The following is a 23,777-nucleotide window of genomic DNA, read 5'->3' as shown; positions in this document are numbered from 1 at the left end:
GTTCTTTTGGGCATATACCTAGAGGGAGACTTGCTGATCATATAATAATTCCACTTTAAATTTCTTTGGGAAACACCATCCTGTTTTTCATGGTGGTTGTATCATTTTATATTCCCACCAGTAGTGCACGGGGTTCATCTCTCCACATCCCTGCTGGCACTTGTTATTTTACGTGTTTTTTGTTTTTTGTTTTTTGTTTTTTTAATGGTAGCCATCCGAATGGGTGTGAGGTGGGGCACTGCCTTTCTTTCTGGGTCCTGTCTGTAGGCTGCTGTTTCTGCTGGGACCTTGACCACTACGGCTGGGGTACATACTTCCCCTGCCTAGAACGTGCTGGGCACAGACAGAGGATAGGTCCACGAGTGCATGAAAAATTAGATAAAATAGCAACTATAGACCCCTGAATGGGCCTGAGTGGTGGACATTTGGGACAGTGAATATCTGGCAGGTGCTCTGGGTCCTTAGTTGATAAAGGACGTTGTCACCCAGTGACCCCAGTCACGGCAGCAGCAGAAGCCATCAAGACTGCATTCTTCCCTCCTTGCCTGGCTGGCCAGTGCAATAACAAGGCTGGAGCTTTAGGGGATGGAGGACAAAGAGGCTCCCATCAGGGAGTAGGGTCTGCACATCAGATGTCCCAGGTCCTATCCTGGCCCCACACCAGGGATGGTGCAGGAGGTGTCCTGCCTAGGTTGGCTGCTGTTGGGTTAGTAGTGTTGTGTTTAGGTCCTGGAAGCCAGCCTTCTTTGGGGTTGTTTGTTTCCTGTGTCTTGACCACAGCCCGACAAGGAGTTTCCAGTGCTGACTCGTTGGCAGGCCGACCTGATTTTATGAATGGAAGAACTGAGCAGGATAAGCTGGGGAAAGGAGGGACCCCGAGTTCTAGGAACTGGATAAGCTTGTTCCGTGAAAGTCTCTACTTACGTGCTCCTCAGCCCTGCCTTGAATAGCAGGGCTGCATCTCCCCAGAGAGCACTGAGCAGCCTTTTTAGAAGGCTGAGGGCATCTGCCTCAGCTCTCTGACCCTGCTGGCTGGCCAGCAAGCCACATGCCCTTCCCCACAGGTTTTTCTTTTCGTGTGGCACAGGGCCAGTCAGAGGGACGGAAGCGTTCAGATGTTGGGGAAAGTCCTGGCCTTTCTGATCAAAGGAGTGATCCCTGTTGTCTCCACTCTGTTGGTGCTGTTTCTTCCTGCTTAGAAGGCAGACACAAAGCCCGAGACGGAGTGTGTGCTTTGCTCGGGCTAGCGAAGTGCCACAGGGTGCCGGCTTACATAATGGACATTTAGTATCTCACGGTCCTGTAGGCTGGAAGTCCCAAATCAGGTGTCAGAGGGGTTAGTTCCTTCTTCAGGCTGTGAGAGAAGGGTCTGTTCCAGGCCATTGTCATTGGTTGGTAGACGGCCACCTTCTCTTGTGTCTTCATATTGTCTCTCTTGCATCGTGTCTTTGTGTCCAAATTTCCCCTTTTTAGAAGAGAGCCAGTCCTCTTGGATTAGAGCCCACCCTAATGAGCTCCCCTTAACTGATTATATCTGCAATGACTCTATTTCCAAAGAAAATCACATTCTGAGGTCCTGGGGGTTAAGACTTCAACATACAAAAAATTGGGGGATACAACTCAACTCATAACACCAAGGCATTTACTCTGCAGTCTTGGAGAACAAGCAATGACAGTTGGAAATCCATTTGCTGAGGATGGCCTCGTGGGCAGAATAGCCCTGGGTCATTGATGGTATTGCTGAGCTCTGAGCCTGTGCCTGAGTTCCCAGTTCTGGAATTTGTGTCATTGGGGTCACCTTAGTGACTTCGACCACTGAGTCAAGTTTTCTGAATCTTGAGGTCTTACAGATACAGTCGGGGATGTTTCTGGTGTCCTGAGTGCTGGGTTCTTGATCTTGGCAATGATTGTACTTGGTAATGGTAAAACGGGGGTTTCTATACTTCCACATTTAGATGAAAATAGCATAATTGGAGATTTAAATTTAGAATCTTAGAGTTAAGTAAATGACCGCCAGCTGATTAAATCCCTCCCACTGTTAGCAGATACTTGTCATTTTCTGGAACACTCAGCTTTGAACACCTGGGAACTTTGGGACAATTTCTTCTCCCTTCTGTGTTTAGTCTTGATGGGGCTGAAAGTCACAGTGCCTGCCGAGACCTCCCTGGGCCAAGTGCAGTTGTGAGACCCAGGCCAGGCCCTTTGTACTGTTTCTTCTGGGAGGATGTTAGGATGGAAACGTGCTTGGATGTTCTTTCCAGGGGTAGGGCTGTCTGCTTACCCTTTCCCAGCCTGGAACTTCAACCTTCACCTTGAGTCTGCAAGGGCTCCAATTTCCTTTTAATACTTACCTATTTCAGTTAAATTCGTCCAGTTTCTGTTTCTTTTGTGCATGGCCAAAGAACCCTAACTGATCTGAGGTTTGCGTCATAATTCCTGATAGTCATAAAAGATGTTCACCATATTGGATATTCAGAAAATATAGTAGTCCCCCCTTATTCTAGGGGATACCCCTAGTGGATGGCTGACACCACAGACAGTAGTATTGAATCGTATACATACTGTGTTTCACCTATGATAGAGGTCAATTTACGAGTTAGACCCAGTAAGAGATGACCAATACCCAATAGTAAATAGAACAACAATAACAGTATACTATAATAAAAGTTATGTGTCTGTGGTCTCTCTCTTTCAAAATCTTATTGTACTGTACTCACCCTTCTTGTGCTGATGTGAGATGATAGAATGTCTGTGTGATGAGATGATGTGGGATAAATGACGTGGGCACAGCGATGGAGCGTTAGGTTACTACTGACTTCTGACCATACATCAGAGGGAGGAGCATGGGTTTCTGGACCGCGGCTGACCGTTGGTAACTAAAACTGCAAAAAGCAAAACCAAGGATAAGGGGGAAGTACTTGAACCACATTTCTGTGCCCCGGGAAAGAGACCTTTATTTAGATGGCTTCTTCAACTCTGATTTGATTTTCCTATGTTCGGATGGAGCAGTCCACAGAAGTTGGCTCCACATCTGGTCCCACACCCTAGACCCCCCATGCCCAGTGGAGCTCTTCAGCACAGTAGATGACAATGGAAGGTGTTTCCTTGGGTTGGTTCCATACCTGTTACAGCAGTGGGGGCTGCAGGTGCCTGCCTTGCTGGATTTTAGAGTCCGTAGTTTAAAAACTTCTTCTCATGTTTATATTTGCTATCATCACTGCCCATCTAGAAAGAACAGGAAAAATAGTATCAGTGGACCCAACGGGCCAACTGGTCAAGCACGCACCAGGAACAGAAGACGTCTTTGAATGTCAATAATACAGCAGGCTTTAAGATATATTTCTTTTTTTGTTTTGTTTTGTTTTAAAGATTTTATTTATTTATTTGACACAGAGAGAGAGATCACAAATAGGCAGAGAGAGAAGGGGAAGTAGGCTCCTTGCTGAGCAGAGAGCCTGATGTGGGGCTTGATCCCAGGACCGTGAGACCACGACCTGAGCCGAAGGCAGAGTCTTAAATCTCTGAGCCACCCAGGCGCCATGATATATTTCTTTTAAATCTGCACTTGAACTCAACAAAATTCCAGGCATAGGCATTTTTGGTGAAAACCAATATGGAGCCAATATCTATTCCTTGTAATATTTGCTAATTCTCCTCTGGTTCTAGAAATCTTTAGGAACCTGTATTAAGACTTTGGGATTTCTAATATGGTTGGCCCCATTGTGAATTAATTTTTACTAGTCAAATCCAACCAAAGGCCCCATTGCCACATGGATTAATAACTCAAGTTTTGCAGTAAAGAGAATGGGCAGAACTTGAATCCACTCAGCATGAGGTAGCCCAAGGTTTGATTTATTGTTGGCAGGAAGATTGAGTATCTATTTTGACAGCTAAAAGAACCAAAAAGCTGACCAGGAGAATTTTAAGAGTATTCAGAATGAAGTGTAAACTAATTAAAATAAATCCATTATGCAAATTTTAAATGCCGACCATTGGGGCTTCCTCAAGACCTTCCTCATCTCACAGCGCCTCGATATTAATCTAGTTCATGGTAGTTTATTACTAATATTAATAATAATACAAACTCAGATTTGTGGAGTACATTTCTTTGGAGACCCACAGAGGGCTTTGTGTCTACCACCATTGGGCTGGCCTCGTCCCTGACTCCCAGGCTGTCCCTTGTCCTCACACCACCCTGGGTTTCCCTTTTCCAGAGCTCATGCCGTATTGTCACAGTCACCTGTCAAAATCCATATGTCTTGGGAATTGATGGGTGCTTCATTTTCTCCTCAACTAGAAAGAAAACTCCTTGACCCTGAAAAGAAGTCTCATTTGCCTTTGTAGAGTTAACTCACCAACACAGAAACCGAATAAATGTGGGAATGCTCTGAATTGGGTTTCTTTATGCTCCATTTTTGTGGAGGGCAAACTGAGGCAGAGAAAAGGAGAAATTCTGTTGAGAAGCAACTCTATTGAAAAGCATCATGGGGATTAAGACCATCTGAGAAATTCAGGCTGATCTTTTCCTGTCACTAAATAGGGGGCCTCTTCCCCTGCCTGTGTCCCCATGGAGGTGGAGCTCGGGGCTAAGGATGAAATCAATTCTAGTCGCCCACGGTCAAAACATGGGTGCAGAAGGATGTGGTGGCATTTATCTTGTGAACATTTGTGGAAACTATCACTCTGTGCTTGGCTTCATGGCTCACTGTCATTGTTGCTGAAACACACTTCTTCGAGCCTAGCGCAGATCTGTCCTGCGCGCCGCTTTGGGCTAGTCCCCTGGGCTATTCCTTTTTCATTCTCAGCATTGCATTCAGGAACTGCTTGTAAGACTCCCACTGTCCATGCCAGGCTCTGGCTTAGAGTCCCTCAATGACTTTCCAGTTTTAAAGAATGAAAATCAACCTCCTTAACAAAGAGCCTTCCTTTCCATCTTCCTCTTGGACTACCTTCCCTCCCATGGTTGGCTCTCCAGAGTGTGGCTCAGAGCCTTTGCATACACTGTTGCCTCTGCCTGGGATTCTCTACTTTCACCTTTCCCCTATTAACTGCTTAACTCCTACCTATGCTACAGAACCCACTTCACATGACCTTTCAATGAGCCTGCTTCTTCAGGCCATCATAAGTCTCCACGTTACATGCTTTCGTAGCTGGCTATGCCCACTCCTTTGTAGCACTGGTAATAATTGACTTCAGTGGTTAACTGGGCAATCATTGTTTAATGTTTGTCTTTCCCGATAACCTGGGTGCTTCAAGGTGGCTGCGTCCATGCCCGTCTGGCTCTCCAGGCTGTCCCCGGGGAGCAGAGTGCACAACACAAGAAAAATATGTTAAACGAGTAGGCAAATCATTCCACCTCTGTCATATTATTCACACTATCGACTAGCTTAGCAGGGCTTATTTTATTGAAAGTCGATTATAACTGGATAATTGCAGAATGATCACAAATTTCACATTAGTGAATTTGGAGTCAAGTGGATTTAACTTACTTTTTGATTCCAAGCCCTGACCTATAAAATCTGTCTGTGGTCAGAGGTGGAAGCAGGCGGAATAGATCAGTCCTAGAGATGGTTCCCAGGTTGGCACAGAGGAGGATGTCCATTTTCACCATGGCATATACCTTTTAAGTTAGGACTGAGCTTCAGGGTTACCGGGAAGAAATAAGGAGCAGCTTCATGACTTCTTCATTTTCCTGTTTGTTTTTTGAATTGCACTCAGCTTGGGGATGGCTCCGATTCCTTCTGGAGGGCCATCTTCCAGCAAGTATTTGCTGAGTTCACTAACTGGGTTGTTGTTTCTGGCCACGTACAAATGGTCACGAACCAATACCTTTTCTAAATTATGGGTGTCAGCAGATGACATGCTGGCATCTGCCCTGTGTGGTACAGGCAAGCTTGGACCCACGGTGCTCAGTTAGCGGGTCCCCCAGTGCCCCATCCATGGATACTAGACGCTGGTCAAGCTTGCTTCAGGTAGAGCAGATTCTGCACAGCAGCAAAAGGCAGGTGTTAATGGGCTGGACTTTCCAGTTCAGCCACCAGGGAGGGGTACAGGGTCTGGTGACACACCCATCCTACAGATGGCGGGGGATCTGAGGGCCTGTATGCAGTCCCGTGGTCTTAAGACTGAAAGAATGACACTTGAGGACGTATTTTGTTTTTCCTTATTGCCAGGGCCATTTTTTAAAAAAAGGTTTTATTTATTTATGAGAGAGAGAGAGAGAATACAAGCAGGGAGGAGAGGGACAAGTAGACTCCCAGCTGAGCAGGGAGCCCAACGCAAAGCTCTATCCCAGGACCCTGAGATCATGACCTGAGCTGAAGGCAGATGCTTAACAGGCGTCCCAGCCAGGGTCAGCTTTTTGAATCAGAGTATATCAAACAAACCAAATGCAAGTGTGCATCCTCATTGGTCAGTTTTTTCTTCTGAGGAGCAATAAAATATTCTTCACACAGTCATCACTAAATTCTAACTCTTCTGAAAAGTTTTCTCCCATGATGCTCTTCCCCTGCTGCAGGATGCTGTTGAACGATCGCGGCCTGGAATCCATTGCTCTTTGCAGATACAATTTTCTCTCTCTTGGTCCCTTACAAATACCTCCGCATGACCCTTATGCAGCCCCAGCTCTGTCCACACCCCCTTTCTCCATGCCTGTGGGGCACTGGAGAAGGAGCTGTGGGCCCAGGTGGGTCCTGGCTGGGCTCCTGGGAGTGCTACCCTTGCCGCCTGCTGTGTCTCTATCTTCCCTGGGCCACCGACTGTGGAGTGCTTATCCTCAGCTCTCCTCTTTCTTGTAGGGTTTTCAACCACTGGCATGGCTTTATTCCAGTTTATCTGCTGCAAATCCGTCTTTCCAACAAGGCTTTGGCCTTCTTGGAGTGAGAGCCTCGACCTGGACCTGGTTTGTCTTTGACTGACAAGATTGCTAGTACAGGGTGATCGCTCCCCGTTCCCTGCTGCTGTTGCTTGGTACGCTTCCTGGCTGCGGGGCTGAGAAGACGGAGCTTTGCTGCGAGTATGTGGTGTGAAGGAGGGCGGCTGAAAGCCCTGGCACCCCCTGTTCTCCTTGCCTCCCACAGGGCTCCTGGTGGGAGCTGGCCCAGGCCCGAGAGGGCAGACGGCTCGACTTCTGCTGGTCTGTCCCAGTCAGTGAGGACAGCAAGTGGCTGAAGGAGGTGACTCCCACGCCCTTCTCCAGATGCTCCACGTACAGCACTCCTCCAAGTCCCAGAGCTGAAGAAGTGTGACAGGTCCGCAGAACCAGATCCTCACTCGGGAGGCCCCTGGGTCCAGCATCGTGATCACTTGCACAGCTGGGCTCTCTCTGCTTCCTTTCTGGGATGAGACAGTGGACCCTCAGAGAGGGGAAGCAACTATTACGTGTCACGCAGCTGGTGAGTGACAGAGCTGGGCTGGGGACCCAGGCCTGTGTGGTCCTGGAAAAGGACACAGCAAGGGAGGGGGCCATCGGTGGCTTGTCGTGGCTGGGGTGCCAGATGGAGCAAATGAAAAATACAGGACATCCAGTGAGATTGCAGATAAACAACCACGAGGATAAGCGTGTCCCATGCAATAGTGGGATAGGCTTCGTATTAGTCAGAGTTCTTTCTCCCTAAAATTAATCACCACAAACACTAAAAATAGGTAGTCATTGTTTATCTGAAATTCAAATTTCACTGGACATCCTGTTTTTTTAAAAATCTGGCAACCAGAGGTCCTCACCAACTTTTGGAACCCAAAGTGGACTGCCATCGGAGGAGCCCAGTGTAGTGAGTCAGTACGGGGTGACTCACGTCTGTGTCACCCTGTAGTTCAGGACACACTTGGTGGCCATTATCTTGTTTGCTCCCTAACCCTTATGAGATGGGGCCAGCAGGCCTTATTGTCCCCATTTTCCAGCAGGAGACAGAAGGACACAGAGAGGGGCAGAATGTCGTTCAGGGTCACACAGCATGGAGAGAAGAGATCGCAGGCCAGGTTTCAGCTCAGTCTCACCACTCAGTCCCCCCACACTTCCTCCGGGAGGCAACCCTGACCCTCGATCTCGGGCTTCGGCCCAGATGGGTGTGTTTTGGGCTGTTGGGCTGCAGTTCAAGGGGGGAAATTGAGGGCAGTGATGGAGAAAAGGAGGGTTTTTGGTTCTAATCACCTCCCCCGGATCTGCTCAGCTCAAGTTTCCGTGACAGCCAAGGGAATGGAGGCGATGGTTCAGCTGGTGAGCAGAGGGGCCTCCTGTCGGGGGCGGCAGATGGCAGGAAGGTTCCGGTGGGCCTCGCAGAGCTGGGAGGGAGGCCCTCGAGCTGCTCCGGAGCCCATTTCACTCCCCTCTGGTCCCTGCCCGTCTTTGCACAGGAAGCCATTGGGGTTTGCTTTGCTGCTGGGTTTGACCACTTGGCTGTGGTGTGGTTTTTGAGCCTGAGCTCTTTGGGTGGATTTAATTACCTTAATTGAATGGTGTTTTCACTTCTCAGTAAAGGGGAGGCAGGAAGCTGGTGGAGATGACAGGGGTTGGTTTTATCACACCCAGAAGGCCCTAACAAATTAGAATTGATTCCTTTTGGTCTTCTTTCTGGGTGGGTTTTTGAGCTGTGGAGGTGGGCTTGCCTTGAAAAGTGGTTAAGTGTAGAGAATCAGCACAGCCCCCTGCCTGTGTGTCGATGGGCCCTGTTCCAGCTCATGAAGGGCACAGATGTCCCATATGTAGCCTTCACCACCCCACCTTAGCCCAGGCAGGCGCCTTGCTCCAGACCCCTGCCCTGCTGGTCAATCTTGGGCCAAGCTCTTGACCTCTCTGTGCAATTGCCAACAGCCCTCTCGGCTGGCAGTTTCAGAATGAATGTCCTTGTCTACACCCATATTTTAAGAGGTGAGCGGTGATGGCCACATCGACTTCCTTAGTTGGGGTCCTTCAGCGGGGTGGGGAAAGCAGGTGCGTGTCAAGGGTCTCAGACCTCAGGCCCGATTCTGCGTGTGTCTGCGTTCACTCATTCCTCACGGAAACCCATCAGGGTTGGCCCCTGTCCCCACCTTACAGAGGTGGGGACTGAGGCTACCCCCCCGGGTTACCCACTCTGTCCGGCCAAGTGCTGGCGCTGGGATTGCTGTCTTCAGCTCCAGGGCCCTGCTTCCTGGCCCCGTGATGACTTCCTTGCTATCCCCAATGTGATGATGGCTCTATCTAGTTAACTCCTTTTAACTCTTGGAAATCGGAAGTCTCAAGGTCATGGGAAGACCTTGTTCTTCTCCTGGAAGAACACAGGGGCTCTTGCAAGGCAGGCTGGAAGGTCTGACATGCACCCTTTCACTTGGTGAGCTCCCCAGAGCATTACCGTGTGCTGCCCTGCTCCAGGGCTGGAGGTGCGGGCTACGGTGGGGCTGACCTGGGCCCTGCCTCAGGGAGCTGCTGCGAGTTGCCGATGGTACTGGGCCACATTTACCTCTGACTGCCTCTGATGGGCTTCCACTGGCAGCGTCTCTCATGCATGGAAAATCCAGCTTTGATCTGTACCTAGGTCATAGTGCATCTTCTTGGGCCATTTTGGCTCCACAGGCCTGGAACTTGTGAGCAGGGTGGGAAGGTTGGTCTCCATCCTGGCCTGGCTGAACAGTTCCAACCTAGAGGCTAGACCGGGAAAGCCACAGGCTCTCAGACTGACGCCCGGGCTCCTGTGCCCTAGGAAAGGACAAGGCCGGCTTCCTTCAGCCCCAGGAACGCAGTGTGGTTGGTACCTGGCGCTGGGCTGGCATGTGTTGGAACCCTCCCTGAATATCATCACATACAAGGGGCTTCAAAGCCCCGTTGCATGTAGGAGACCAGGAGTCCCTGGGAATGTGGCTGAAGTAAGCAGCGTGTCTGGACTAACCGGGCTCACAGAGCCACTTGTGGACAGGCAATCACAGCTACTGTGGGCATTCTGCTGCCCGTGGGAGAGAGCCCAGGAGGAAAGAGGCTTTCTCCCTGGAACTCAGCCTGGCTTGCTTCCCCTTCCCGCCTGGGTGCCCAGTCTGCCGTGTCTGGATGGGACATTTCCTTGGGAGCTTCCAAGCATGACCCTCGTCTGCAGTGACAGGTCAGGGAGCCTGACAGAGGGAAGGCCAGGCCCAGTCTCAGCAAGCTCACCATGAGGGTGATGGCACCTGGCATCACACACCCAGTGGGGGGCCCTCTGGCAGGGGGAAAGGGGAAGAGCAAGATACAGAGGCAAGGGGAGGTGAGAGAGGTGGAGAGATGGGCTGAGTTCAAAGACCCAGCAAGCTGCCCCTCTGGGGCTGAGCGAAGTTTAACAGCTGGCTGTCTGGGGCAAAGTTCCTGCCTTGTAGCCCCGGCTGATTTCAGCGGCTGGCATCCTGCTGCCCGTGAGCCGCCATGTGGTGCAGTGGCTCTGGGAGCCCTGAATCCTCCGGTGCTTGGATCAGGATACTTGGGCAGTGGTCTCACTCTGCAAAGGCATTCTGCGGCACTGTTTCTGACCATCTCCGCAGGCCAGGTGCTGTCGGAGATCACTCCTTGGAGCTCCTGGTGGCCAGATGGGCTGGATGGGACCAGAGGTGTCTTTGGATGCTCCCTTCCACCAGGAAGGAGCTCCGACCTGGTACCCCGGGCTTCTCAGCCCCGCTCCATGAGGGGCTATCTGCAGAGGCTGAGGGTCCCAGCCTCAGTGGCCAGACCTGACTCCAACTCCAGGGGCTGTATCTACTCCCAGATCAGGGCAGGAAGCCTCTGGAAAGGGGACACACAGCTCTTTCAGAAACACCCAAAAGGGTGGGTCCTCCTGGGTCTGAGCCAGGTCCTGGTTGGTGTTCCTCTACATTCACTGGGTATGACCTTGGCTAAACGATAGCAAGTCTTCGAGCCTTAGCTTCCTCATCTGTAAAATGGAGTGAATGCCATGCACCTGTGTGTAAAAAACAGGGGTTCTCCACTTTGGCACTATTGACTTCGCTGAAGTTCCCTGGGGCAAAATCACACCTGGTGGAGAACTGTTGATATGGAATCAAAGAGAAAGGATAGCTCTGTCACCGGAACTTCATTCATTCACCTGTTCGTTTGTTTATTCATTCACTCATTCTTTCAGCCAATCCGTCACCCCTTCCATATTTCCCAAGAACGTCTTTCCCTGAATTCTGGAAACAGTAGTAACCGAAATGAGACAGCCATCAAATGGGCAGTTCTAGGCAGTAGAAAGTGCTGGAGACCCGGTACCAAGTCAGGGTCATCTTGGGCAAGTCACTTCACTTCCATCTATCCCTGTAGAATAGGGACAATAAAGAGCAACCCTGGCTCTGCCCGCCCCCTGAGGGCAGCTCCCCACGCTGCAGAGAGCCGAAGAAAGGAATTGTCATGCGGTCGGTCCCTGCGGTCACCACAGCCTGAGTCACCAGGTCTTCTGTTCTCCCCTGGCCAGGGGATGCCTGCCCCGGAAGGAGGCCCAGGGAGCCCTGGAGGCCACAGACCTGTGTTTTACCTTTGGCCATCGGGCACCAAGGGGATCATGTGCATGCCCCTCACTACACATGTCCCAGGAGCAGTTTCTTCCTTGCTTGTTTCTCCCTCAGCACACAGCAGGAAATATTTACATCCCAGCACAGAAACTGTGCAGAGAGGTGACCTTTGAACAACATGGCTTTGAACTGCACGGGTCCAATTATACACAGACTTTTCCAATAATCCAGTACGGTACTGCAAATGTGCTTGCTGTTCCTTATGGTTTCCTTAGTTACCTTTTCTTTTCTCTAGCTTACTTGATGGTAAGAATGCAGCATATAGGGATGCCTGGGTGGCTCAGTTGGTTAAGCAGCTGCCTTCGGCTCAGGTCATGATCCCAGGGTCCTGGGATCAAGTCCCACATTGGGCTCCTTGCTCGGCAGGAGCCTGCCTCTCCCTCTGCCTCTGCCTGTCTCTTTGTATGCCTGTGCTCGCTTGCTCTCTCTCCCTCTGTCTCTAACAAACAAATAAATAAAATCTTTAAAAAAAAAGAATGCAGCATATAATACATGTAACATGCAAACGGTGTGTTCATTGATTGTTTATGTATCAGTAGTTAGTTTTTGGGGGAGTCAAAATATACAGATTTTTGACTACATGGGGTGGGTGTTGGCACCCTTAACTCCCTCATTGTTTAAATGTCAACTGTAGATCAAGGAAAATATATGATGCAAAATTCACCCTGGTTATTGGTACAACTCTTCTGTTCTATTCCATTCTATTCTTTCATTAAAAAAAAAAAAATAAAACTATTTGCAATTTGGTAAGTGATTTCGGACCCAATAATGAGTTCTGATCTGCAGTGTTTGTTCTAAACTACTCTGGACCAGTAGCTTTCCTGGTTAGAATTTCCTGGTTAGTAGCACTTCTGATTAGGCTCCGTTGCTGCTGTCCTGTGTGTAGCAGCAATGCTGGATTTTCATTTGGGTGGAGTATTGGGGACCTGAGGCCCAACCTCTGTGACCAAAGGGTCTGACCAGATTCCTGTGGGGCAGGGGAAGAGACCACCTTGGGTTTACAGGCCAGGCCTTCCCTTTGCTTCAGTCCCCGCACAGTGCCTGCGCTTTTGTCAAAGGAACAAATGAATGAATGAATAAGAGAAATCCCCATGTACAGAGTACTTCGCATAAGACCAGCACTTTGCATACTCCAATATCATTGATTCATGTTTTTTATTATGTAATTAATATTTGCAACAGCCCTGCGAGGTGGACATTGCTCTTGTTCTTTACAGACAAGGAACCTGGAGTCCAGAGAAGTTCACTGCCTGAGGGTGTGGGGTTTGAACCCGGGGCTGCTGAGAGGGAGAGGGTGTCTGTAACCTGTTTTCAGGGGGTTCCTCCAGGAGCTTCTGAAATGTGCAGGCTGAGAACCTCTGCTCAGGACCACCCCACCCCTGGCCACTCACAGCCCCATACTCCTGCTTCTCCTCTCATAGTCTCCTTGGAGCTCATCTTAAGACTCTCAGTCTCACTCTGTCTTATTGCCCATACCCCAACACACCCAAGGTCCGGTGCATGGGTTCCCTCCCCTGAAAGCAGCTCTGGAGTGTCCTGGGCTTGGGCACGGCGCCGGGACCACAGGGTCAGGGGTGCTACAGCATTCTCACCGTCTGTGCCCCATTTCCCCCTCTGTAAACTGGCGCCGTGGGAATGGGTGGCAAAGGCGGAGAAGCACAGCTAGAGGAGCCATTGCTGAGCCCCAGCCCTGCTGGGCACTTCCGGCGTTCATCCCATTTATCTAGCTCTGCTACCTGCCACACACTTGTTATCTGTGATCTTGCTCAGCGGTCACAACCAGAGGCCAGCTAGGTAGGGCTGGTGCCAAGGGAATTTGAGGTGGGAAAATGGAAGGTCAGAGAGGTTGAGGAGCTCACTCGAGGTCACACAGCCAGAGAGCACCAGCACTGGGATTCATGCTTAGGTGTGTCTGTGCTACATGGCTCTGCCCTTCCTGTTCAGCCAAGGCAGAGCAAGGCTTTGGGTTTCTGGGGGTATCTTCATCTGCCGTGATGCCCATGCATGGTGGCCAGGGTCGGGAGCAGTAACTTCTGTCTTAACACCTTCTCTTCTACCTTCAGTGGCTCTCCTCTTCCCTTCATGGAGCATTTGCTTTGGCAAAGCTAGAGATGACATCTGTTGTACCTGACTGTCCTTCGGGAAGCATATTGGAGGGTGCCAGCTTCCTCGTCCCTGCATAGCCAGGAGTGCATGACTTTCTGGGATTGGGGAGGGGTCTCACGTGGAGAGTCAGGGAAGTCCAAAGCCCAGGAATTCCTAAACACCACGAGGGCACACCTATATGCACACTCATTAGAACCCGGCTATCCCTGGCTTTCTCATTTCCCGCTGGAGGTTGGAAGTGGATGGGAGAGGTCTGTTTGCTAGGTGACAGCTGTCCTTTCTCCGAGGGGGTGTGGCAGCAGAAAGCCCATCTCTTCCAGAGCAAGAGAGACAACTTCCATGACAGGGTACTGATAACCATCCAGCCTTCTTCATGGAATTCCTCACGGGATGCTTTATAGCAGCAAGAAAAAGAATTCAGATGTGACCATCCAGGTTATCCTTTAAAAAATGAACACTGAGAAATGCTTTTCCAACAGGCAAAGTTATTTAAAACTACAGCTTGAGTTGATATGAAAAGATCAGCTTCTTGGAGCATCTTCTACTATGTTTGAGGACAATGTGGGGACCTTGTTGCCTTTCCTTCTCTCATCCAGTGGTCCTTCTTGAAGGCCCCAGAGGCCTTGTTAGAGGACTGAGTCCCACCGCAGAGATGCCCACTCAGGAGGTTGGGCTGGGGCACAGGGGATGCTGTTGCTGCCCGTCCTGGGATCATACTTGAAGCCCTGCTGCCGTAAGTTGGAGACTGTATCCCTCTTTGGGAGGTTGTGCTGATAGGCCATAGGCTCTGGGGCCACTTGGGCCCCCTGGTTGTCCGCCACTGTGGTTTGGGCTGTGTCTGCCTTGCTCAGGGCTGGTCTGGGTAGGCTGTGCCTATGGGGAGTGCAGAGGTGAATCAGAAAGCTGCTCTCTTCAAGGAACCATCGCCTAGGAGAGGCCGAGGTAAGTGCAAGCTGTGGGTCCAGGAGGTGGAAGGAGAGAGTTCTCATGGGGCCAGGCTTGTTCCAAGGCTGCTTTGCCTGCCAGCCCCCACCTGGTCCTGCCGGCGCACCAAGTGGAGGGTGGTGGAAGGAGCATGAGATGAGGTGTTTTTTTTTTTTTTTTTTCTTAATTACGTTTAGTTAGCTACTGTATAGTACATCATTAGTTTTTGGCGTGGGGTTCAATGATTCATTAGTTTCATGTAATACCCAGTGCTCATCATAACACGAGGTTTAGAGTCAGACTAGGGCTCCCATTACCTAACCCCGTATGACCTTGACACGTTACCTCTCCTCCCTGAGCCTCTGATCCTTCATCTGCAGCAATATCCACATCACTGGGTGGTTGTGAAGGTGGAGGTTAAAAAAAAACTATCAAGAGTCCAGAGTAGAGTTACACAGCATAAGGACTCAATGAATGTAAGCTTCCAGCACTCCAAAGACCTGGGGTTTTTGAAGCAGACAGTGCAGGGAAGGAATCCCATATCTACCACGGCAGTACTAACACTCGCCAACAGGACTGCTGAGTGTGGTAAAACACATAGTAGGTGCTCACTAAAGGCCCCCTGGTATTGTTTCTCATCCCCAGGGCAGGAAAGTGTAGGAGAGCAGGAAGGGCACGGACTGACACCAGACCGCCTTCCGCACGGCTCCTGGTTCTGCTAGCTGTCAGTGGCCCTCTGCAAATCATAAACCTTATTTGTGCCTCGGTTTCTTCATCGGTAAAGTGAGACCGACAGTCGTATTGCCTCATGGGGTCACTGTGAGGGCCTAATGAATTTGTCTTTCCGCTAGCAGCTGTATGTAAATGTCACTCTCCTTCCCACCACGCATCTTGCCTCATTTAGGGTTGGGGGCACGAGGTTTGCTAGAACGACCTTGCCTTTTGCCACCATAAGCGAGGCAGTGACTGGCCAGCATGCTGGAGAGGGAGTCCCTGTGCTGGGATCCGCCCTTGTGAGTGCCGTCTCCGTCTGGTTTCTCTGCCTCGGCAAACCACTGCTCCGTCACTCTTAGATGGGATCTCAGCTGAACCTTCTCAGCGTTGGTGCTTGTTGGGGGTTCCCCTTAAACGATGGGTCTGCGGCCACTAGGCAGTCAGTCACCCGAAGCAATTCGGGGAAACCTTCCATGTTCAGTTACAATTTAGATTCCTCTGCACGTGGGAGGCAGGCAGCCAGGGATGGCCCTGAGGAAAATGGCGAACACACAGGGACAGAAGTGGCTCTGGGCCTGTGGCTTTAGTCCAGCGGGTTTGAAATTCTGGTCTCTTGAACTTTGCAGCTATTAGCCTTGACCTGCTTCAGAGAGGGGCTGACAGGGGACCAGCAGCGGGTGCTGCCTGTGGCCAGGCTGCCCCTGCAGAGGGCAGACCCAGGGGTAGCTCCAGCGGGACCCCGCTGTTGCAGGCAGGGCCCCGAGGCACAAGGCCTGAAACTGGTGTCTGCAGTCAGCAGGGAGGGGAGAAAGCACTGGGTCACTCGAGCAGATCTCGGAGTCTCCGCCCCCCCTTGCCTTCCTTAAGCTCCAGGCAAAGGCCGGGCTGACATGAAATTCCTCTGTTAGCTCAGCCCTGCCGTCCCTCAGAAGCTCAAGCCCACCCTGGAGGGTGCTCCTCAGGGACAGGAGGGACCAACTGAGGCAAGAAAGAGCATCCAGGGACAGAGCCCTGGGCTCCTGCTGGCACCTCGTGCAGGCTTCTCCGGGGCATTTGGAAGCCCTGCTAGGCCTCGGGCACCTGTGCTGTGCTCATCTTCTCTGGGCCAGAGCCCTGAGGGACGGCCATGTGGAGAATGGAGGACTCAGCAACTCCCCACTTCCACGTGCTGTGGTTCAGAGGGTCCCTTGCTCTTTCCTACTAGGAAAGGCAGGTCTGTCTGTCAAGCCCTGGGAAGAAAGCTGCTGTTGGTGGATTGGCTCCTCGGACCCTCTTGCTGTCCGATTCCCAGACACTCCTGACTCTGTGGTCAGGCTCTCCAGGGCTGACCGAGCAGGCTTGGGAAGGAATGCGCTGGGCACCAAGTGGTCCTCAGTCTTCCATCTGGGGACCAAGGTCAGCTGAGAACCTGCTCTGCCTCCACCTTGAACAAGAGACACGTGGTACTCATGCCCGCAGCCCCCTCCAGGGAATGCTCCACAGTGATGCCGGTGACTTTCATTGGGGGTGACAGATCTCAGCAGTGCTCCATGTTCTTCATTTTTGGGTCTTGATCTGTGTGCCTTGACTAATCCCTTGTCATCCCCACCCCCTGTCGTCCTCACCAGCTTGTATCATGCAACCCCTGGGGACCAAGTAGAGATTAAGAGGTATTTGGACAAGCAGTTTTTTCAATGAAACTTATGATTTAGTTGTAGGGTTACAGATTAGCTGGATTTGGTGAAACATGGTTTAAACCCTCAAATGGAAATAAAACCAAGATCCTCTGTAGCCTGTTGGGAAACATCAACTCTGACGTCTCCATAAGGGCCACCTTCTCTTAAAGCCCTTTGCATCTGTCCAGTAACCCTCGCGGCAGATGGAATGAAATCCCAAGAGACAAGGAAGAAGGTGGCCCAGCGCTATCTCCACTGGCTGGCAGGTGTCAGCTACTGAGATTTCTGGCAGAGCCTGGAGGAAAAGGGCTATTTCCAGACGTGGGGCTTCCCCTTCCTGTAAGGGTCTCTAGAGCTTCTTAGGGTCAGGAGTGAGGACACAGAAGATGCCAAGACACTTGCCTTCATACTGGTGAAAAGACTCCAGGAGGGAGGCATTTATCTTCTGAACACTGGGGGCCCTCTGTAGTCTTCCCGGTTTCCTCTACACACACCTGTCTCCCCAGGTCCTCAGGAGACCCAAGCCCTTGTTTCTAGGACCCAGTCTCCCACCAGCCCCCTTTCTTCCCAGGAGTCACGGTTGCTTCCATCCCAACCAGCTTCTAGTCACCAAATAGCAGACACAATTGTTCTCTCAAAGACCCAGGGGCAGAAGCATGCTGGACTTGGGTCACCCGGAGATGTCTATTTATAAACTGATAAGCGCAATCTGCCCTGCTCAGCCCAGGCCACACTCCACAGCAAAGCTAACCTCCCAGTGGCAAACGGAACATTTCCTGTACTAGCCAGACTGGAAAAATCAGCCCCAGGGAGGGGCGGGGCTCTGGAGACGGGTACTGATCCTGAGGGGTCCAGCTTACAGGCTGATTTAACAGCTGGAAAATTTCCTGCTTTTTTTGGTGTGGGTATCAGACTGACCCATCTCTAGGAGTGTTCTTATACAGCTGGGGTCAGCAAACTTTTTCTGTAAAGGGCAGCGTAGTAAATGTTTTAGCTTTTGCTGGCCAAATGGCCTCAGCCTTTGTAGCCCTGGGCAAAATGTAAATGACCAAGTGTGGCTGTGTGCCAATAAAACTTTATTTACAAAACCAGGTGCCCAGCTCACAGCTGTGGTCTACTGACCACTGTTGTAGAGGGAACGCAAATGCTGGCGAATTGGACCTGATTTAACACAAACATTTATTTAGTTTACTCTCCAGGAATCCTATACGTATGGGTTTTTAAGAATATTACCTCAAAAAGAGCTCATTATAATTGGGTAGATGTGTTGAAAGAAATTGTCATATAATTTAGTTTAAAAAATAGTTTTGATTTTCTAGTACAGTTCAGGTTTGCAGTAAAACTGAGCAATTTAGTGAAAGGTACAGAAATTTCCCCTGTACTCCTTGGCACCCCCTGCCCCATGCATGGCCTCCTCCATGATCAGCACCCATGGGAAGGGTTTAAAGTCCTAAATAATGATTTTTTGCGGCTATCTAGTTTTCTACACGTATTTAGTATTCTCCTCAGTGACCCATTCTCCACGAGAAACGAAAGATAGATTTTAGATTTGGCCAAGCGTTGAGTCTGGTTTAGGACCCCCATGGTGTAGGAGAACACTGTGGGGGGGCTCCATGCCCAGGACACACGTACTCTCAGAGTCCACGGGCTAGAACGTTCCAATGACCAATCGTCCTTTTTGTTATAGCTGCCCAGATCCTGCCGAGCCTCACACTGGAGTCCTAAGATCGACAGTCCCCTGCCTGAGAACCTGTCACTGTGGGGTTGCTCCCCTTTGGGAACGCATGACCTAGGCCCACCCACATGCTCGCATCTGCCCTGCTGGGTGAGAGCAAAGTGCCCCGACACGCACACATAAGGACAAAGTCACACACATCTGTACTGTGCTCTCCATACGGCGTACCCCTCCCGCTCCCCACAGAAATCCGGCTCCCCAGCACTCCCAGCCCATCAAGAACCCCAGCCCCCAGTGTGTCCCTTGCAGCTCACACCACCCTGCACCGCCCCCCGGGGCTCAGAGCTCCATCCCACCAGCGGTCCCCCAGCAAAGGTCCCTGCTGAGGGGAGCTCCAGCCTCCCTGCCTCCGCTCAGAAACCAGCCAAGCGTCCGTCCATAGCCTACCTTCCGCTCTCCGCGTGGCCCAGCTGCTGGCTCTGCAGGCCTCCCTGGGAACCGGAGAGAACCCTGACGCCTCCAGCAGTCGGGCTCTGCCTGGCTGCCGAAACTTCTTCCCTCCTTCTCCGGGCTGCCCAGAGTTCAGCTGCGGTGGGAGGCAAGACCCACACCTCTCCGTTCTCACAGACCTGCCCACCTGGGGAAAATCAGTGCCCAGAAGTCGTCCAGACGCCGGACGTTTGTGAAACGTACCTAAATAGAGACCCAGCCGGGGGAAACCAAATGGTGTTCTTGGTGGGGAAGAGGCAAACAGTCCCCACCGCAACACCCGCGTGGTGTCAAGTAACAGTCAGATTAAACAAACAGCCCCAGCGGCTATTTTTACCTCCAGACCGGCCGCTGGTAATAGATAACTTGGGGAGTGAGAAATTGCTTGCCGCTGAGCTGGACCCTAACCATGAATCCGGCTTCCATCCAGAATGATTTCTTAAAGCTACTTCAGCACCGAGATTCAAAGACAGGTACCCCCCAAGGTGTGAAGGAAAACCTTTGTTTAGGGAAACGTTAAAAAACACGGTAGTGGGTGCTTTGGAGCCGGCGCCCGCCCGAGGCCTGCTGATGTCCCGGGGCAGAAATAGCCTGTTTCATCATCCCCTCGGAGGACCGCGGCCTGCATTCCTCGAGTAAGGAGCCGCGCTGTGCTGTGCTTCTGGAGCAAAATAGCAGGTCCAGCTGCAGGCTGGGGGAAGGCCAGGCTGGGATTTCAGGGGGAGAGTTTCAGAAGGATGGGAAATAATCAGGGAAGAGGCAAGGTAAGTGCCCAGCGTGGTGAGCCGGGTCGTGGCAGGCCCCGCTGTGTGCGAGGTCCAAGTGCTGGTGGACAGCAGTGGCTCGTCCTGCCAGCTGAGTGCTCCCCTCTCTGGCTCTGGGAGGGGCTAGCCCAACGGCCACTCTTTGTCTTGGCCTGCAGACCCCCAGGCCCTGTGCCTTTGCTCATGCTGTTCCAGAACCCCCTTCCCCGTCCCTACATTGGCCCTGCGACACAGTCCGTTCACTGCAAGGAGTTAAAGCGAAAGTTTTTGTCATTGTTTCCAAGAGCCCTTTCTCATGTTCCCTTGGCCTGTTGCCTGGGAAAGCGGAGGTGCTGGTCCCCACCAGATGCCCTGCTCTACGAGATGCTCAGAGTCCCTGAAAGTCTGCACTGCATTGTATCTCTGTATCTATTTGTGGATGGCCTCCCCCTTCCCTTGCCCCAGCCCCTCGTGGGCTCCTCATGGCCAGCAACCTGTGTCCCAGTGCTAACTTGGGGCCTGGCACCGCCTCTAGCCTTGAATCTGCTGGTGGCCAGGGTCACAGGGACGTGGGTCTATGTGCTTCAGTTTGAACCAAGTCAGAAAGAACAGTTGCTTGTTGCCCTGCAGTTGGAGGGGTCAGACCCCCAACCCCAGGATTACCCAGCCCCTCTTCCTCCTGGAGCCTCAAAACATGCCTTTTGCCCAAGAACTTGGGACCTGACTGCAGGGACACTTGCTCCCTGATCAGCACTCAGAGACAGGTTGAGGGAGGCTCCAAGTGATCCCTTTGATTTAGCCGACCTTACCAGCTCCCCTGCTTGTCAAAACCAAAACTAGCCAACCTGACCAATGACAAGAATCAACTTGAGATGTTAGCCAGCATAAAAACAACACAACAACACAAAAGACTCAGAGCCCCGGCCCCTTGTATTTCCTAGGTATCCGACACCAGTCGAATCACTTAACCTCTCCGTGGCTCATTTTACTCATCTTTAAGAGGGACAAACTGCTTAGCTCTGCTGGGTTAAAAATCAAATTACTTAATGTTCATGGGTATGCTTGTATATGGCAAAGCTTCTCAAATGTTAACTTTTTTTTTTGAATGATTTTCCCACACCTTCAACCATCCCTACCATCACTTACTATATTTTTGTAAGTAAAATTTAAATCAACTTCTTAAAAGACAGAACTTTGTGGTAATTAGCAATACCTGCAAAATCATAGGTTGGATGTTCTAGTTCATGTTCCTCCCCATTACACCTTGAAACAAATCCATTGCCAGTATGCATGTGATCTGAGCACCACCTAAATCATTCTGTTCCAGACTTTAAGGAAGGCTGCATCACTGAATCTCATTTTACAGGGGCAGTTTGCTTGGGATGTGAGTAACAGGATCTGAACCCATTCACAGGGCCCGGGTCTTCCTCATTTGCTTTCCTCCCGCTCCTCGGCACGTTCCTTGCCCAGCTTACTTATAATTCTTCCCAGGTGGAGAGCCCGACGGCATGCCTGGTTTGGGGTCACAGAGGCGGTGAGCTTTGCTGTGCGGCAGGAGCTGGTGGTGTTTGCTTGAAGTGGCTGCTTGAGAAAAGAAAGACATGGGGGTGACCCAGGGAACTTTTCAGCCTCAGCAGGAGGGGTCGGGAGAGAACAAGAAAGCACAGTTGACCCGGCAAGAGTCTGGCCTGGCAGCAGAAGCTTGGCGGGAGGTGGAGGGGGATGGGGGTGTCCGGCTGGCCTGACCACAGCTGACTGCTGTAGAATCCGATGTCTGCCCCAGAATTGCCTTGCCTGCCCCCGGGGCCATGGACTCCACATCTGGCTCCGTCATGGTGGGCACACGGGTACGGACCACCCCCGCCTAGAGCATAGCCAGAGAACTCAGCCCCCGCTCCAGACCAGGAGCTTGAGGTGAGCTGGCTTCTTTCCAGGGGCCGGACCCAGGCAGTGACCACACTCTACCAGTCCAGGAGCTGTGAGCTGCGTGGAAAGAATGTGAGTGAAGACACAATTCTAAATGTAGAACCGCGGACGCTATGTGAGCTGGCTCTCTAATCATCCAGAAAAACAAGGCCTGCGTGTACATTCTGCAAGAGCATAAATAAAGCTGTCCTTAGGCAGCGGGCGATGGCAGCCCATCCTCGCAGTGACTTCCAGGGTCCCAGCTCGCAGCACAACCCCTGGAACATGGCGGGAGAGGCCCGGCAACCTGAGGACATGGGTGAAAATGGCCTCGCTCTTGCCCGGATGTGCATGGTTCTCCCTAACCTCCTTCTGAAGCAAGTTGGCTCTGGTCTGCAGCTGGATTATCAGAAATGTTCAAAAGCTGATAATGGGGGCAACACGAGACCTCTTGTTAGGAGGGCTCAGCAGACTTTTCTTCACAAGCTGTTTGGATAAACTACAGGACAGTGGAGCATTTCCTGGGCTTAATAATAACAACAAAATAATATATGCTAGCTCACACTTATCAACCTTTACTCGGTGCCCTGCGCTGTCCTGAGTCTTTACCTAAATTAACCTCGATGCTGTACCCTCTTTATCTTAGGGCCTGGCACCGTTTTGTTCTGGCCCCACAAATTGCCACCTGTCAGGGAGCTAAGCAAAGACATGATAAGGAAACCAGTATTTCCTGAGCATGCGTTATGTGCCGGGCACTGCCTGCGGGTTCTTCTACTGAATCCTCGTGATAACCCAGTGTGATGTCTGTTCACATTCCCCTTTTACAGATGAGCAGACTGAGGCCTGCAGAGGTCCTGGATGTCATTCAGCTGACAGTGGTCCTGAGGATGCTGATGAAGGTTTGTCTGTCTGCCTGTCCAGTCTGTATATCTCTGTTGCACCCCCGCCCCCCCAACAAAAGCGTGCTCCCAGCCCAAGACCAGGGAACATGGCTTCCTTCCATCCACCTGTTTTCCCTGCCTCTCAAGTCTGGCCAGGGCACCTCCTTAGCTACTGATTTGTTATGGGAACTGAGGGGATTCTGTACCTCAGTGTCTGCACAGTGAAAGCATATCCTCGGGGCTGATGGCAGGATGGGACGTCACTGTAGGGGACACTGCTGGAGCTCGGCCTCGCAGGGCTGCTCACCTACTGAGGGGCCGGAGCAATCAGACCCCTCCCTTCCAATGGACTTTCTCACCAGGAACTCTGAGTTGGCTCCTTTGTGAAGGGACTTTACATGGTAATGCGTGTCTGGTGCCTAGCTCAGAGGGGCCGGATTTATCGAGGTGGAGTGGGGACACCCTGCTTGCAGCTTCAGCTGGAAAATGCCCCACTGGCTGAGGTTGCTGTTACCTCTTCCCTAGTGCTGCTGCTCTCCGAGCCTCACTGGCCTGGCGCCATAGTCAGCTGAGAGTCACCTGGGCCAAGGGCTTCGGAATTCTTTGCTTAGGACTCTCCAGTGAAAGATTTCAGTGCAAGAAATAGAACCTGTGCTAGGAAACGAAGTAAAATGCCATCAAACACCAACAAGGTCATGGTGGCCAGCAGAGAGGTCAGTCCCCAGGGCATGTGGAGTCTACGAAATCCATCTCTCCACCTGGAGGGATCCGGAAGTCGAGAGCCAGGAGGAGCAGGGGGAGTGGAGAGGTGTGCTTTCCTCTCTCGTGTAGGGGCCCACAAACTTGTTCTGTAAGAGGCTAAAGAAAATGTTTTCAGCTTTGTGGGCCAGATGGTCTTTGTCACAGCTGCGCAGCTTGGCTGTGGAAGATGGTCAGAGCTGATCTGTAAACAAAGGGGCGTGGCTGAGTGACAATAAAACTTTATTTGTGGAAATACAGGTTTGAATTTTATATAATTTTCCCATATCGCAAAAATATTCCCGTTTTGGTTTTTCCTTCTAAATACGTCAAAAGCACTTTTAGCTTATGAGACTACACAAAAGCAGAGGCAGCATGGGTTGGTTCCTGGACCGTAAGTGCTGAGTACTGACCCATTCTCTCTGTCACAGCCACTGCCAAGCAT

The 23,777-nt window shown here is 51.3% G+C and overlaps 1 protein-coding gene across 2 annotated transcripts in view; it reads right to left on the bottom strand.

Annotated features, from left to right (window-relative positions):
* The window catches only part of LOC309856866 (cardiac-enriched FHL2-interacting protein), a 28,087-nt gene extending 8,738 nt beyond the window's left edge, over positions 1 to 19,349 (bottom strand). The window contains exons 1-3 of one of the 2 annotated variants that reach the window (XM_082718634.1): positions 19,270 to 19,349; positions 3,123 to 3,225; positions 2,718 to 2,882 (exon numbers count right to left, since the gene is read on the bottom strand). The gene's annotated coding sequence lies outside the window, so the exon portion shown is untranslated. Of the gene's footprint in view, positions 1 to 2,717; positions 2,883 to 3,122; positions 3,226 to 19,023 lie in introns of both variants that reach the window. The other variant, XM_082718633.1, reaches the window with a different exon arrangement.
* Positions 19,350 to 23,777: the final 4,428 nt, after the last annotated feature.

Source organism: Mustela nivalis (genome assembly GCF_964662115.1).
Source record: "Mustela nivalis genome assembly, chromosome: 2".
Taxonomy (NCBI): Eukaryota; Metazoa; Chordata; class Mammalia; order Carnivora; family Mustelidae; genus Mustela; species Mustela nivalis.
This window is presented reverse-complemented; position numbering and strand designations above follow the sequence as displayed.